General features: G+C 43.0%; 1 long non-coding RNA gene across 2 annotated transcripts; it reads right to left on the minus strand.

The window, feature by feature from the left end:
* Nucleotides 1-433: 433 nt before the first annotated feature.
* On the minus strand, nucleotides 434-12,104 carry LOC147151955 (uncharacterized). 2 transcript variants are annotated; one of them, XR_015085840.1, is made up of 4 exons: nucleotides 11,862-12,104; nucleotides 4,951-5,130; nucleotides 1,255-1,528; nucleotides 434-1,149 (listed from the first exon to the last, which is right to left on the minus strand). It is a non-coding gene; the product is annotated as an uncharacterized LOC147151955 (long non-coding RNA). The 2 variants fall into 2 exon arrangements; XR_015085839.1 differs by lacking the exon at nucleotides 434-1,149 and having other exon boundaries at nucleotides 1,179-1,528.
* Between the last annotated feature and the right edge of the window lie 607 nt (nucleotides 12,105-12,711).

Genomic DNA, 12,711 nt, shown 5'->3' on the forward strand with positions numbered 1-12,711 from the left:
TCCACAAACGCAATATTAATCAGAATGCATTGTTTCAATTAGTGTGCCTGATGGGAACACATTCTTTAAAAAATATATGTTTGGGTTGATATCCTCTTTAAATAACCCTCTGCCGTTAGCATCTCTCCCGCGGCATCATGCATTTTTTTTGGGGTGGGTAAGAGCGGACATAAGGATGGAACATAAGGAAAAGGACAGACTGGGTCGGAGGATGATCATTTTTATAAATAAGGATGGAGGGATGAGAACGGAAGGGTATGCAGGTCGCCGACGGAGGGCGGACCGTCAAAAAAGGGTCAAGTGCCCAGCTCTGGACGTGTTATATAGTTTGGGATGTCCACAAACGGCATCATCCGCGCCGCCCCGCGTGCAACCAAGTCCGCCTGCGCGAACTACATTTACTACTTGAAACGCACTGCCAGAAAGGAGGGGAGGCACAGAGATTAGGGAATGGAGGAAAACAGGCATTTTTTCGGGTGCATTAGATAATAGAATAGATAGATAAATGCAATAGGAATCCTTATATTGCCCATTTTCAAGAAAAAAAGTCCAAATATTGCAATGAGCTAATATTTAGGGGGGGAAGCTGTAATGTTATGAAAATGACTTTTTTTTTTCAATAAAATATGCTGCAATCTTTACAAGGAAATGAACATACTGTATTTTGTCAGGATTAAAAAAATGACGAGAGTAACGTTATTTTCCAAGATAAAGACAAAAATATGATATTTGATCCAAGGTTGAACAAGGTAAGACCATATTTTAAGTGAAAGATGTAGAGGTTCCACTGTGCAATAATTGTATTCACGCTTGGAACAGTCTAAATAGTTCAAGTCCTTTTATGAAGACGAACAAGGCAGAAGCAGGACAAAAAGCCAAATGAAATGAATGAAGGAAGAATTCACCTTGTCGCCAAGCCATCTGCAGGATGTTATGGAGGTCAAAGAGCCAATAGAGAGCAGGTAATGAGTCTGGTTTCATTATCAGTTTATTGCAGTCGTTGATGAGAGCCATGCTATGTCTTTAAAGTGTCTGTTGATTTCACCAGATGATTTATGGTACGAAGACGTGGACGGATTCTATAGGTTGTAGTTCATGACGTCGTCATTTTTTTTAAGATATGTTCTGCTTCCCAACTTGGATCACATCCTGCTCCATGGAAATACAATAACGGTTTCAAACGAGGGTTATAAATGCTACACACAGATAGCGCTTTACCTCTTGGCCCCCATGTGAGTGGACTGTAACCATTACCTGGTTCTCTTCTATGGACCATATTCCACTGTTGACTCGCATCATCTGTCACGACTGTAACGAGCTCCTTAACGACCACCTCAGTGTATCGTAACCTTGCTCGTCCTTACTCTTCCTCCTCCTCTTCCTCCCTCTATACGCCCCATCTGTGTCTGCTATCTCTTTCCACTCATCTGTCTTCCCTCTCCATACTCTTCCACATCCCACTTTTATCTCTCGTTTCATGTGGCGCTTGCTGGAGGCTCTCAGATGACCCTCAGATAACTCTGTGCCACTGTAACATACAGGAGTGGGTTTAAAGATAGGGTTAGGGTTTCAAATGAGCAACCAGGGCCTGTCCTATGTCACAAATTGTTTCCCATCTGTCACTATGCTTATCATCCCACTTTTCTATGTACACTTTGTCAAGCTGGCACCCAAACAAAACAAAGAAAATTTAAAACACAAATGCTTTAGATGTTCACTGATCTGAAGCCTCAGATTCTGACGTCAAGTCTTGTTCCACTTTTGGACCGTTGGACCTTGGATGTTGGCATTGTACTGTAGATTTCTGAGCAGCTGTTCCTGACAAGCATGAAGACTCACACGCACAAAGGAACACATACACCTGGACCTCATTAGTTTTCCAATTAACGTCTGTCATCTTGGTGGCCAGCGGCAACCATCAGCCAATTCCCCGCCTGGATTGGTCAGGCCAGACCGTAACAGGTGGACACTTCCTGTTGCGTTTCCAGCTCAAAGTCGATGTGACTCCTCCTCTTGTTGCCTTCCATGTTGTCAAGTTGAAACTTCGGCTTCACTTTTCAATATTTAAGCATATTTGTGTTTTTTGGTAATTTCATGTTTTAATGTTCACACAAATGAATGTCATCAATTATTAATAAATACTAAGGCTGTCACTAACAAATGTTTTTAGAATTGGTTATCCTATCGATTATTCGGTAAATCGCACCCTCCCTTTGGAGGCTGAAATCTTTGTGTTAACCAATTTTTGTGGTCGACCTAGCTGAGTTAGCCGATTTTTATCCATAGCCCAAAAAAACAACATATGATTAAACATACTGTGAGTATTTTTTTTTTTATTCTGATATGTACATCTTCACACTCATCAGCAGGCTAGAAGTAGCTCTCAGCTTCAAAAAGGTTGGTGACCCCTGCTGTATATAATGTGCACACATAATACTCATTTGTGACCACCAAGTAGGCATAACATGAAATACTTCACTGCCATCAACAGCAGACATTGTTTTCTTATATATTTTCTTTTAATGTTTTACTGTAGAACTATTTCTTTCAACACAGTGCTGTTTATCTTTTTCCCAATCATTCCATTTCAGTAGGGAAAGTTGATTTCACATATGAGTAAATTGTGTTCCAAGTTTGGCCACGAATTTGGTCAAGCTGCCACTGTATTTAATTCGACCCATGTTTGATCTTTTGTTCCATGGAGTAGCCTGTCAGCTGACGTCCCACACGATTTTCAAACTTTTCATTTTCATCCTATGACAATGGTTTCCATGTGCTACCGTGTTCCAGTAAACTCATTTAATTCTTTCCATGTCATGTCTGAGGTTCAGTACTAAATGACCAAGAGGTGGAGAGCATGTGAAGTGAAATGACAGCTCTCTCTCTCTCTCTCTCTCTCTCTCTCTCTCTCTCTCTGTCTCCCTCTCTCCGCAGGGCACCGCCATCTGTTCCCTCGACACATGGAATATGTATGATTGCCCTTCTCCGCGCCCGCTCCTATTCCAGCAGCCAGTGTATACCCAGCTTTTTAGTTCTGTTACGCAATTATTGTATCATACAATTCATAAAGCATTAGTCTGTCAGTTAGTTGGTTACTTATAATTAAACAATTGTTTGTAAGTTATTTCACCACGTCATTATCGGTCAATTAGTAAGTTGGTTACTTTAGTCAGGTAAGTCACTTAGGCCTTGTCTACACGGAGCCGGGGTTTTTGCAAACGGCGGATATTAGCCTGCGGCTAGCCCTATCATTGAAAACGCAAAACTCCGGCCACAGTGGAGATTTGCGGATATCTCCGGATCCGCATTTGGCTGTGGACACTCAGACCCGGAGATTTACGTCATCACTATGCGACAAAAATGTTCTGACGTCACTTGCGCGACTTATGTTTTCATGCGAGTCAACATGGATTCTCGCGGCACTGTGTTGGTTATAGCCATTCTCGAGGCACTTTTTCCCCACTTATTTGTCCGCAACCAACCACTGCTTCTCTTTGAAAGGTTTAAAAGCAATTCTGATCTCTTGTCGGTCCTCCCGAACGCGTTTGGCGCCGTGTTTTTGGTTTCGTAGAAGTCACGTCAAAGGACGAAAGTTCCTTCTGAATGGACAGTATTTGGCTAGCTACTGCCGCCTAGAGGCTTGGCATGCGTTTGAAAACGCACTTCCGCGGTTTTGTGTGGATGCGTTTTTTTTCTGTGTATTCCAACGCAGGCGGGGGCGAGGATATACGGTTGTCAAACAACCCCAGCTACGTGTAGACAAGGCCTGTGTCATTTTCAGTCGACAGAAGTGACAAAATGGCCGCCCCCTGAGATGGCTAAAAACGGGTGGATCTTGCTGCTTAACTCATATTCCACAAACGTAATATTAATCAGAATGCCATATTTCAACTAGTGAGCCTTTAAGCGACATTAAGCCGTTGTGAGCACTTGGAGAGGAAGATGTTGTTATATTCTGTCCTAGGGACGGAAGGAGGGAGAGAAGTCTTTTAAAAAGGACGGACTATGCAAGGACTGAAGTGGGTTTTGGTCCGTCCCTCTATTCGTCCCTAACGGGTCAAGTACTGACTTACATGTTGTGTTGGGTTCTTTTAATAAAAGACAACTGTTTTCTTCTGCAATACCATGGAGCCGCCTTCACTAACTGCCGACACAACACTTTTCTTGTACGTTCCCTGCAGTAACATTTAACAGGTATAGTCTGCCCTCGGGCGAAGTGGAAGTCTCAATCACGGCACGGACACTCCTTCCCACCAGACGATGGCACGTCACGGTGACATATATATATTTTTTTCATCGGAAGATAATGTACTGTAGCTCCGAGCGTACCAGCTGGCTTTTATTTACATAACCCTGTGGGAGAAATGTCACGTACGCTAGTCAGTCAATCATCAGTGCATCTTCAGACGGTCAATTTATCACATGGGTTACGAAAGTGAGGTGCTAAAATGCCTCACTGGCGAGTAAAATCACATTTTAAGAAGAACGGCTCAGTATTTTGCAGGACGATAGCAAGGAACCTTTACCGCACCATTCCGTGCTCCCATAATGGGGTTGACGGCACGCTGCGTCCAGGTAAGATAATTTTCGAAAAGGGCTTCAGGGGCCTCATGAAACCGGCCATGCGTCCCGCGAGCCGTCGGTTAGCCAGGCCTGCTCTAGACACTGTTGCTCAAACACAGAATTAACAATAAATAGTTCATTGCTGAATCCCGTTTGAACTGCATTGCTCACCAAAACAGCAGCACCCACCACATCGTAAAGTGTGAAGTTTTTCGGGGGGCGTCATGCACCGACTCGTGCACACCATTACTAAACTGTCTCACTTAAACCAATGCGAAGCACCGCATGTGATAGCAGTAGCATTCAGTCAGCAGGAGGCAGCTTTGGTCACATCATCGTTGTCATCATCAGCAGCAGCAGCAGCTTTGAAGTGACATACAAACTTACATAACTGCTGCGTACTATTTTGATGCCATAAGCGTCCGTCCTGGTGTTGCTCTCCCGAGGGGATTTTCAGCCAAATGATGACACAAATCCTCGCGTTTAGTCGCGTTGCCTGTGACACTGTTGCAATGTGTTTTTTGCTTCTCATCTAACTGCTTTTATCTTCTTTTTTTTCCACTCTTCCTGTCAAGAAACAAATCTTAGGATCAAAATCCAGTCGGATTTGCAAATGTGTGAGAAAACTAACAATAAGTGCTCATTTAGTTTGCTTACTTTGAGTTTATTTCTATCTACTTGTATACATCCGTCTATCTATTAAAGCACTGATTTGGCACCCTAGCCCTTGTTCAAAGCCTTAAGCCCAGGTTTGACACTTTATCTTCAAACATTAACCCAGGCTGGAAACAGTAATATGAAACACTAACCTTGGCCTGAAACCAAACTTTGAAACCTATAATCCTTGTTTGAAACCTTAACCCTGGCTTGAAACTCTGATTGAAATCCGTAACCCAAACTTCAAATCCTAACTTCAAGTCCTGACAATGACTTGAAACCCTAAAAACACATTTAAAACACTGTCATAAAACCTTACTTTGAACACCTAGGCCAGGTTTCAAACCCCCATTTGATGCCCTAAGAATCTTTGAAAATTGACCGTGGCAAAATAACACATTTTGGACCTTAACAAATGCTTGAAACTGTCATTTGAAACCCTAGGCCTGTCTTAAAACAATGACTCTAATTTTGAAACCCTAATCCATTCTTCAAAAGAAATGGCTTGAGTCTTGAAACCCTAATTTGGAATCCTACCTCTTTTTTGAAACACTAAAACAGGATTAAAACTCTAATCTGAAACACTTAACTTGAACCTCTAATTGTTACTTGAAACAATAATGACCTGAAACCCTAAGATTTTCTTTTAAAATTCTAGCAGGTTTGAATCCCTGATTTGAAACGCTAATCCTGTTTTAAAAGCCTATCTTAAAATCCTATCCCTTGTTTAAAACTTCAACACATCTTAAAACCCTACATTGAAACACGAATTAATCACTGAATCTATGTTGAAACCCTATCCCTTTTATGAAACTATAACCCTGGCTGCAATTCACATAAAATTGTAACTTCAAGAGCAAACACTCACTTGAAGCCCTAGTCTAACCCTTGTTCGAAATGCTAACCTTGGCCAGAAGCCTTACTGTTAAACCCTTTCCCTCATCTATGTATCACCATCGTTGTGCTGTCAAAATAAGAATGCAATGATTTTGAATGGTGTGCCCTGCGATTGGCTGGCGACCATTTCAGGGTGTCCCCCGCCTACTGCCTGTTGACAGCTGGGATGGGCTCCAGCACTCCCGCGACCCTTGTGAGGATAAGTGGTATAGATAATGGATGGATGGATGGATGATTTTGAATGGCATCCAATCGCGGTAAAGAGAGCCAATGAGCTCAGTGTCTGGGACCATTTATTATTATTATTATTATTATTGGTGAATATCTTTGTTCTTTGTGTGTCTTTATGACTGCTTATCATCAGAACTGGGCATTTTACTACAAATTGAGCGTCCATTATTCGCCATCCGTCAGCAGCGTGGGTAACCTTCCGTCGTCCGTCATTCGCCTTTTTTTCCGGGGCGTGGGGGAATAGTACCCGTCTGTAGGCCGGTCCGCCTCTAAGTTTAAACGGGCTTCCGTCAGCGATCCCGACTAAACATTCACTATCCCCTACCCCTGAGCGATATTTGAAACGAAACGAAAGACTCACCACATGGAAGGCTCACTACGGCATGAGAGCCCGACCGAAATAAATGCGTCTCCTTTTAGGACCCTGAAGCTGCAAGCTTCGGCAGCGACCAATGGGAAACGGAACCCTCTGTTATAGGAATTGTGGTTTTGCCTTCCCCCTCTTGTAATGGTTGCCCTCCCCATCTTGTAATGGTATGCCCCAGCTGCTGGAAGGAGGGGCAGTTTACATGAAGTCAGAATGAGGAAATACAGGCACGCTTGAACGCACACTATTGTCTCGTGTCTCGTTATACACGAACAGCCTTGCCGCGGCCATTGAAGTCTCATCACAAAAATTAGACTATAGACGATATTTGGGCAGAACGAGTGACTCACTGTGCCATGGAAGCCTGGTCCCTCACTCAAATCTGTCCCCCAGGCAACTACAATTCACTATTGTTCCTCGCCGTACTCGCCGCGACCGTCGAAGCCCCTCCGCGAAAAATAGACTAATGGCTGACTATAGATTAAAGACGGATTAAATACATGGGCTTCTGACTATGCTTAGTCCTTCTATTCTAAAATTTTACCCATCATTCGTCAACCGTCAGCAAAACAGATCTGTCCGTCACAACGCCCAGCTCTGTTTATCATCATGTCAGTACATGATTGTACATGGTAGAACATGGTGTTATTTCATGAGAGCACTTTCTGACGGAGAATTCCTACATTTTCATATCCAAATGAAGGTCCCGAGATCGGAACGTCCTGCTTGTCCTCCCGGTACAGACAAATGTTGATACTACATCAACTCCATTGAGCTGTTGAGCAGTTTTTTTGTTTTTTTTTAAAAAAAATTTCTATGTGTACCATGACTTGTTCCCATGAATCTCCACTGGCTGGCTGGCTCGCCTGCTGTTTCTTTCCCAGTATGGAGTCTGACTAAACCCTCCACAGTTGATGACCAGCTGCTCTTCCTCACTCCTGACCTTCATTGTGAGGATATCTCTCAAATATGTACGGACACTGCAAGACTATGCTGGATTAATTTGTTCTCATGTAGGAACCAGCTGTTATACACTATATGGACAATCTTAATCAATTTAATGAATCAGTGGGTGGCTGGGAAGCCACATGGTTCATCTTATCCAGACATTTTTCAGATTTTGCTTGAACCCCAACTACTAATCCTTTGCCCTTGCTTGAAACCTTAATTTGAAGGTCTAACTCAGGCCAGAAATCCTAATTTGAAACCCTAACCATAGCTTTAAACCCCATTTTGAAATAATAACTCAGACTTGGAACTTTGAATCCATAACACTACAAATCTGCTTAGGGATGGTCCGATCCAATCCACTGGATCAGTATCATCCCATACTGCCATAATCTGAAATAATAAACAACAAACCTGTCCGGTGTGCGTGCGTGTGTGTGCGTGCGTGTCTTTGTGTGTAATAAGAAGCAACAGTTTTAATTGTAGAAAACATTTTTGCTAGTAACATTCCTTGGACATTCCTTTGGTTTGTGACTTTTTTAATTTTATGGGAAACTTGATATTATAAAAAGAAGTGATATGCACGTTTGTTTTGTTTTGTTTTAGTTTCTTTTGTTTTGTGGTATTTATGTTTCGTTTCGTTTCGTTTTGTTTTTTTAAACCAGCACCAATAGTTGGAGCAGCATAAGTACTTTAGGCCTACTCTTGTCTGTCCTGTATCCAGACATTTTGGAGAGGGTTTTTTTCCCCCCAAGGTCTGTGCTCAGATGTGCTTTCTTGTAGTTTTTCCCCCTAGTATTAATTGCATTGTTGCTTTTTTTTGTGCATTTGCAGGATATGCAGGAAAATGAGGCTGACAAAATGGAGCTCGTAACCATGGTGATGTTTGTCACTGGGAGGGAGGATTCTTTGCACGCACCCAAAGACGTTAAGATAGTCATTGAGTCCAGAACAAGTTTCCCTTATTATTAAAAGTACAAAGTTAGCTATTTTGGCTGAAAAGGTCAACAACAAAAGGATTTATTAAGTTATTTGTTGGGGGTATGAAGTCAGCCCCAAGTGTGAATGCTTTCAAGTCCAGGTTAAAAACGATGATCATGTTCCCATGACTATTATTAAGCTCGTATAATGCAATTTTTAAAAACATTTTTTCTTCTAAGTCTAATTTTAGTAAGCTCTCTTTTATTTGTGTACGTTGTTTTAAATGCCTTTAGTTCTTTTATTTTCTTAAATGCTTTTAAATATTGAACTTGTGATTATGCACTGTATAAAAAAGTTGCCATGCCCTTGCCTTGCCTATCATTCCAAATGTGTTTAAAGCATTTTTAATGCATCATTATGACAACTGTAAATCTTTGAGACTAATTAAAAATGTACTTTGTTCCCATGTACAAATATGGTTTACATTAAAATTTTCTTTAAATCCTAAAAAGGATTCTTTATATTATGCAATTAATCCAGTTTGATTTGTATTTTAAATTAGGACAGCCAAAAAAAATGGGTTTGCATTGCCTTAATAAATAACATTACTTGAAGGTAAAACTTTCCCCCAAGTTGCACCAATTGAATATTCTTAAAAAGCCTCCCATCCCTGAGCAGTCTCCTTACCGTGGTGGAGGCATTTGTGTGTCCCAATGATCCTAGGACCTAAATTCTCTGGGGCTTTATGCCACTAGTAGGGTCACCCTTGGCAAAAGGTCCTAGGCGAGGGGCCCAGACAAAGCATGGTTCATCTGAACCCTTATGATGAAAATCATAAATGGATTCAGTTTTCATTTGCCCGCACGCAGGTCACCGGGGCCCCCCTCTGGAGCCAGGCCTGGAGATGGGGCTCGTTGGCAAGCGCCTGATAGCCACATGGGGTTCAGCCAGGCTCAGCCCGAAGAGGCAATGTGGGTCCCTCTACCCATGGGCTCACCATCTGTGGGAGGGGCCAAAGGGCTGAGCTTTGCGAGTTGGGCGACGGCCAAAGGCGGGAACCTTGGCGGTCCGATCCCCAGCTACAGAAGCTGGCCTTAGGGACATGGAATGTCACCTCTCTAGCAAGGAAGGAGCCCGAGCTCGTGTGTGAGGCAGAGAAGTTCCTACTTGGCATAGTCAGACTTGCCTCCACACCAAGCCTGGGCTCTGGTACCAGTCCTCTCAAGAGGCGTTGGAATCTCTTCCACTATGAAGTTACCCATGGTGAGAGGGGCAGTGCAGTTGTGGGCATACTGTATTTATTGCCTCCCGGAAAATTCCTTAAATCTTTGAAACTCACCTTTAAATATAAGTAAAATACCATGAATATAAATAACTATAAATATAATAGGCGGCACGGTGGTCGACTGGTTAGCACGTCCGCCTCACAGTTCAGAGGTCGTGGGTTCGATCCCGGCTCCGGCCTCCCTGTGTGGAGTTTGCATGTTCTCCCCGTGCCTGCGTGGGTTTTCTCCGGGCACTCCGGTTTCCTCCCACATTCCAAAAACATGCATGGTAAGTTGATTGGACTGTCTAAATTGCCCCTAGGTGTGATTGTGAGTGCGGATGTTTGTCTCTGTGTGCCCTGCGATTGGCTGGCAACCTGTTCAGGGTGTCCCCCGCCTACTGCCCAAAGACAGCTGGGATAGGCTCCAGCACGCCCCGCGACCCTTGTGAGGAGAAGCGGTACAGATAATGGATGGATGGATGGATAAATATAATAACTATTGGGCAACTCACATTGGCCGACTGGTTAGCACATCGGCCTCATAGTACAGAGGTCCAGAGTTCGATGCCGGACTCCGACCTTAATGTGTGGAGTTTGCATGTTCTCAACCGTGCCTGCATGGGTTTTCTCCGGGTACTCCGGTTTCCTCCCACATTCCAAAAAACATGCATGGTAGTTAACGCTCCAAATTGCCCCTAGGTGTGATTGTGAGTGTGAATGGTTGTTTGTCTATGTGTGCCCTGTGGTTGGCTGGCAACCAGTTCAGGGTGTACCCCGCCTACTGCCCAAAGACAGGTAGGATAAGCTGTCTTTCAGAGGCCCGCGACCCTCCTGTGCTAGGCTGTTCGGATAATGGATGGATGGAAAATGACTATTAATGAAATAAATTAGTAGGAAAGTACTTGTAAAATAATAATATAATCAAATAATTAACCTTGTCTGCAAGATGAATTTTGCCGAATTTGTTAAATCCCGAAAATCCATCTTGTTCCGAGCCCGCTGATTTTCTCAGAGTAGCACCAATGCTGGGGGGGACCAATCACAAAGCAATAGTGTGTTTGGGGGCGGGATATACGCCCGTGACGAAAAAAAGAAGAAACAAGAGGAGAAATAGGTTATAATGTCTACTTATTGACAGGTTGAACACAGACTGCAAAATAACCTTGAATAATCAGCCACATGCTGCATCACCAATCGGTAGCCTACATTTCCATTGCACAAGGGTCACAAAGGCATGGATTGATCTGTTTGGTATGAAAGACCGTCACCTTAGCGAATCAAAGTAGGATTTTTGAGAGCATGCGAAAGTTTACCCAAAAGATAGAAGATGGAGGAGGTCACAGCAGGCTAAGAGAGGACAGAAGACAAAGAGCCAACAGCGCGACGGCATGAAGCCGTGCCAGAGTGCTCTGGGGGCAGTGGGCAAGCAGCGACATGGCAGAGCGTGTGGTGATCTATAAAGTTTGAGCTCACGCCGCAGGAGACGAGAGGATACATGTGAGTAGATTGCTGGAGGACTGCATCAACGTGACTTCACGTGTGAGACACACAAGTTGAAGCGATGAATAAGTATAATTCGAATACAGTATATCAATACTTGCTCCATTTCTGCATCAGAGGGTAAAATGGTTAGGATTTCAAAGATGGGTTACGGTTGGGGTTTCAAGCCTTCTTTGGGTTTCAAATTAGGGTTTAATATCTGAGTTAGACTTTGAAGACAGGATTAGGGTTTGAGTGTTTGAAATTACTATTTAAAGTCTGGGATTTGGAATTACTTTTCAAGCTACAATTCGGGTTTCAAGGCCAGGATTAATGTTTTAATTATGTGGTCAAGGGTTCAAGTTTCAGTCTATGTTTCAAACAAGATACAATGATTACTGAACCGTAACATGGTGAACTGAACTGTACATCATGGTGAAAAAAAGACAGACTTTGGTAAATCTACTATACTGTACAGTCCCACCTCAACTATTATCTTTTAAACTGTGTTTAAGAACGTATACACCTTACCTGCTGCTATTAGATCACTTACTCCATTTTCCACACAAAATTAAGACAAATCATTCCCATGTCCTGGCACATGTCCAATCCCAATGCTAGTGATTAGCAAAACGTTGGCGCTTTGATAGCAGGGTGGCAGCCGGACCTGTTTGCGCTCCCTGCGGCTTGGATCGTTACAAACCGTGAAAATTGCCACCGTGTGTTGGTACACGTTCAGGAATCTTGAACGCAGATTTTTAGCAGCTTGTTGTTTTCAAGTGGTTCTTTAAAAGGAAGGTCTAAATACCGTTGTTTCTGAACCACCCCAACAGTGTCATAAAGCCTTTACGGGTAGGGAACATGCTGTAAAATTTTACAAACATGTTATTAAAACTTTGGTAACAAGTGACTGTCTTATTGCTTTGTACCTGAGGGGAGATTTCAGCAGAGTGAGTAGTTCAAGCCTAAATTGAGACAAGGCTCTGTGGTATAAACTTAAATAGCTAACACACTAAGATTCTTGACTGTCATACAAGCAGGGTTCTAATTTAACACCTGCCAATGCGAGTTAAAATCATCTTCGGCCGGTGTTGATAAGAACTTATTAGCCAATTTGTCCGGTGATGCTTATGGCAATCTTGTTGATCAGATATAATCTACACTATACTTATTAGCCAATTTGGCCGGTGATGCTTATGGCAAGCTTGGGAATGTGTTGCACTGTTGGCGGTTATACTAACAAACAGAAGTTGAATCTGTGACTACCAGAGCAACGTTTTGAAAGGGCTGCCCGAACGAGAAGACAGTGTTGTTGTGACGCGCCACAGCTTCCAGCGCCTACCCTAAAGGCCTAGATAGACCAAACCGACGTCGGAGGTCA

The sequence above is a fragment of the Filicampus tigris genome, chromosome 2 (genome assembly GCF_054856515.1).
Source record: "Filicampus tigris isolate MCC_2025a chromosome 2, RoL_Ftig_1.0, whole genome shotgun sequence".
Classification (NCBI taxonomy): Eukaryota; Metazoa; Chordata; class Actinopteri; order Syngnathiformes; family Syngnathidae; genus Filicampus; species Filicampus tigris.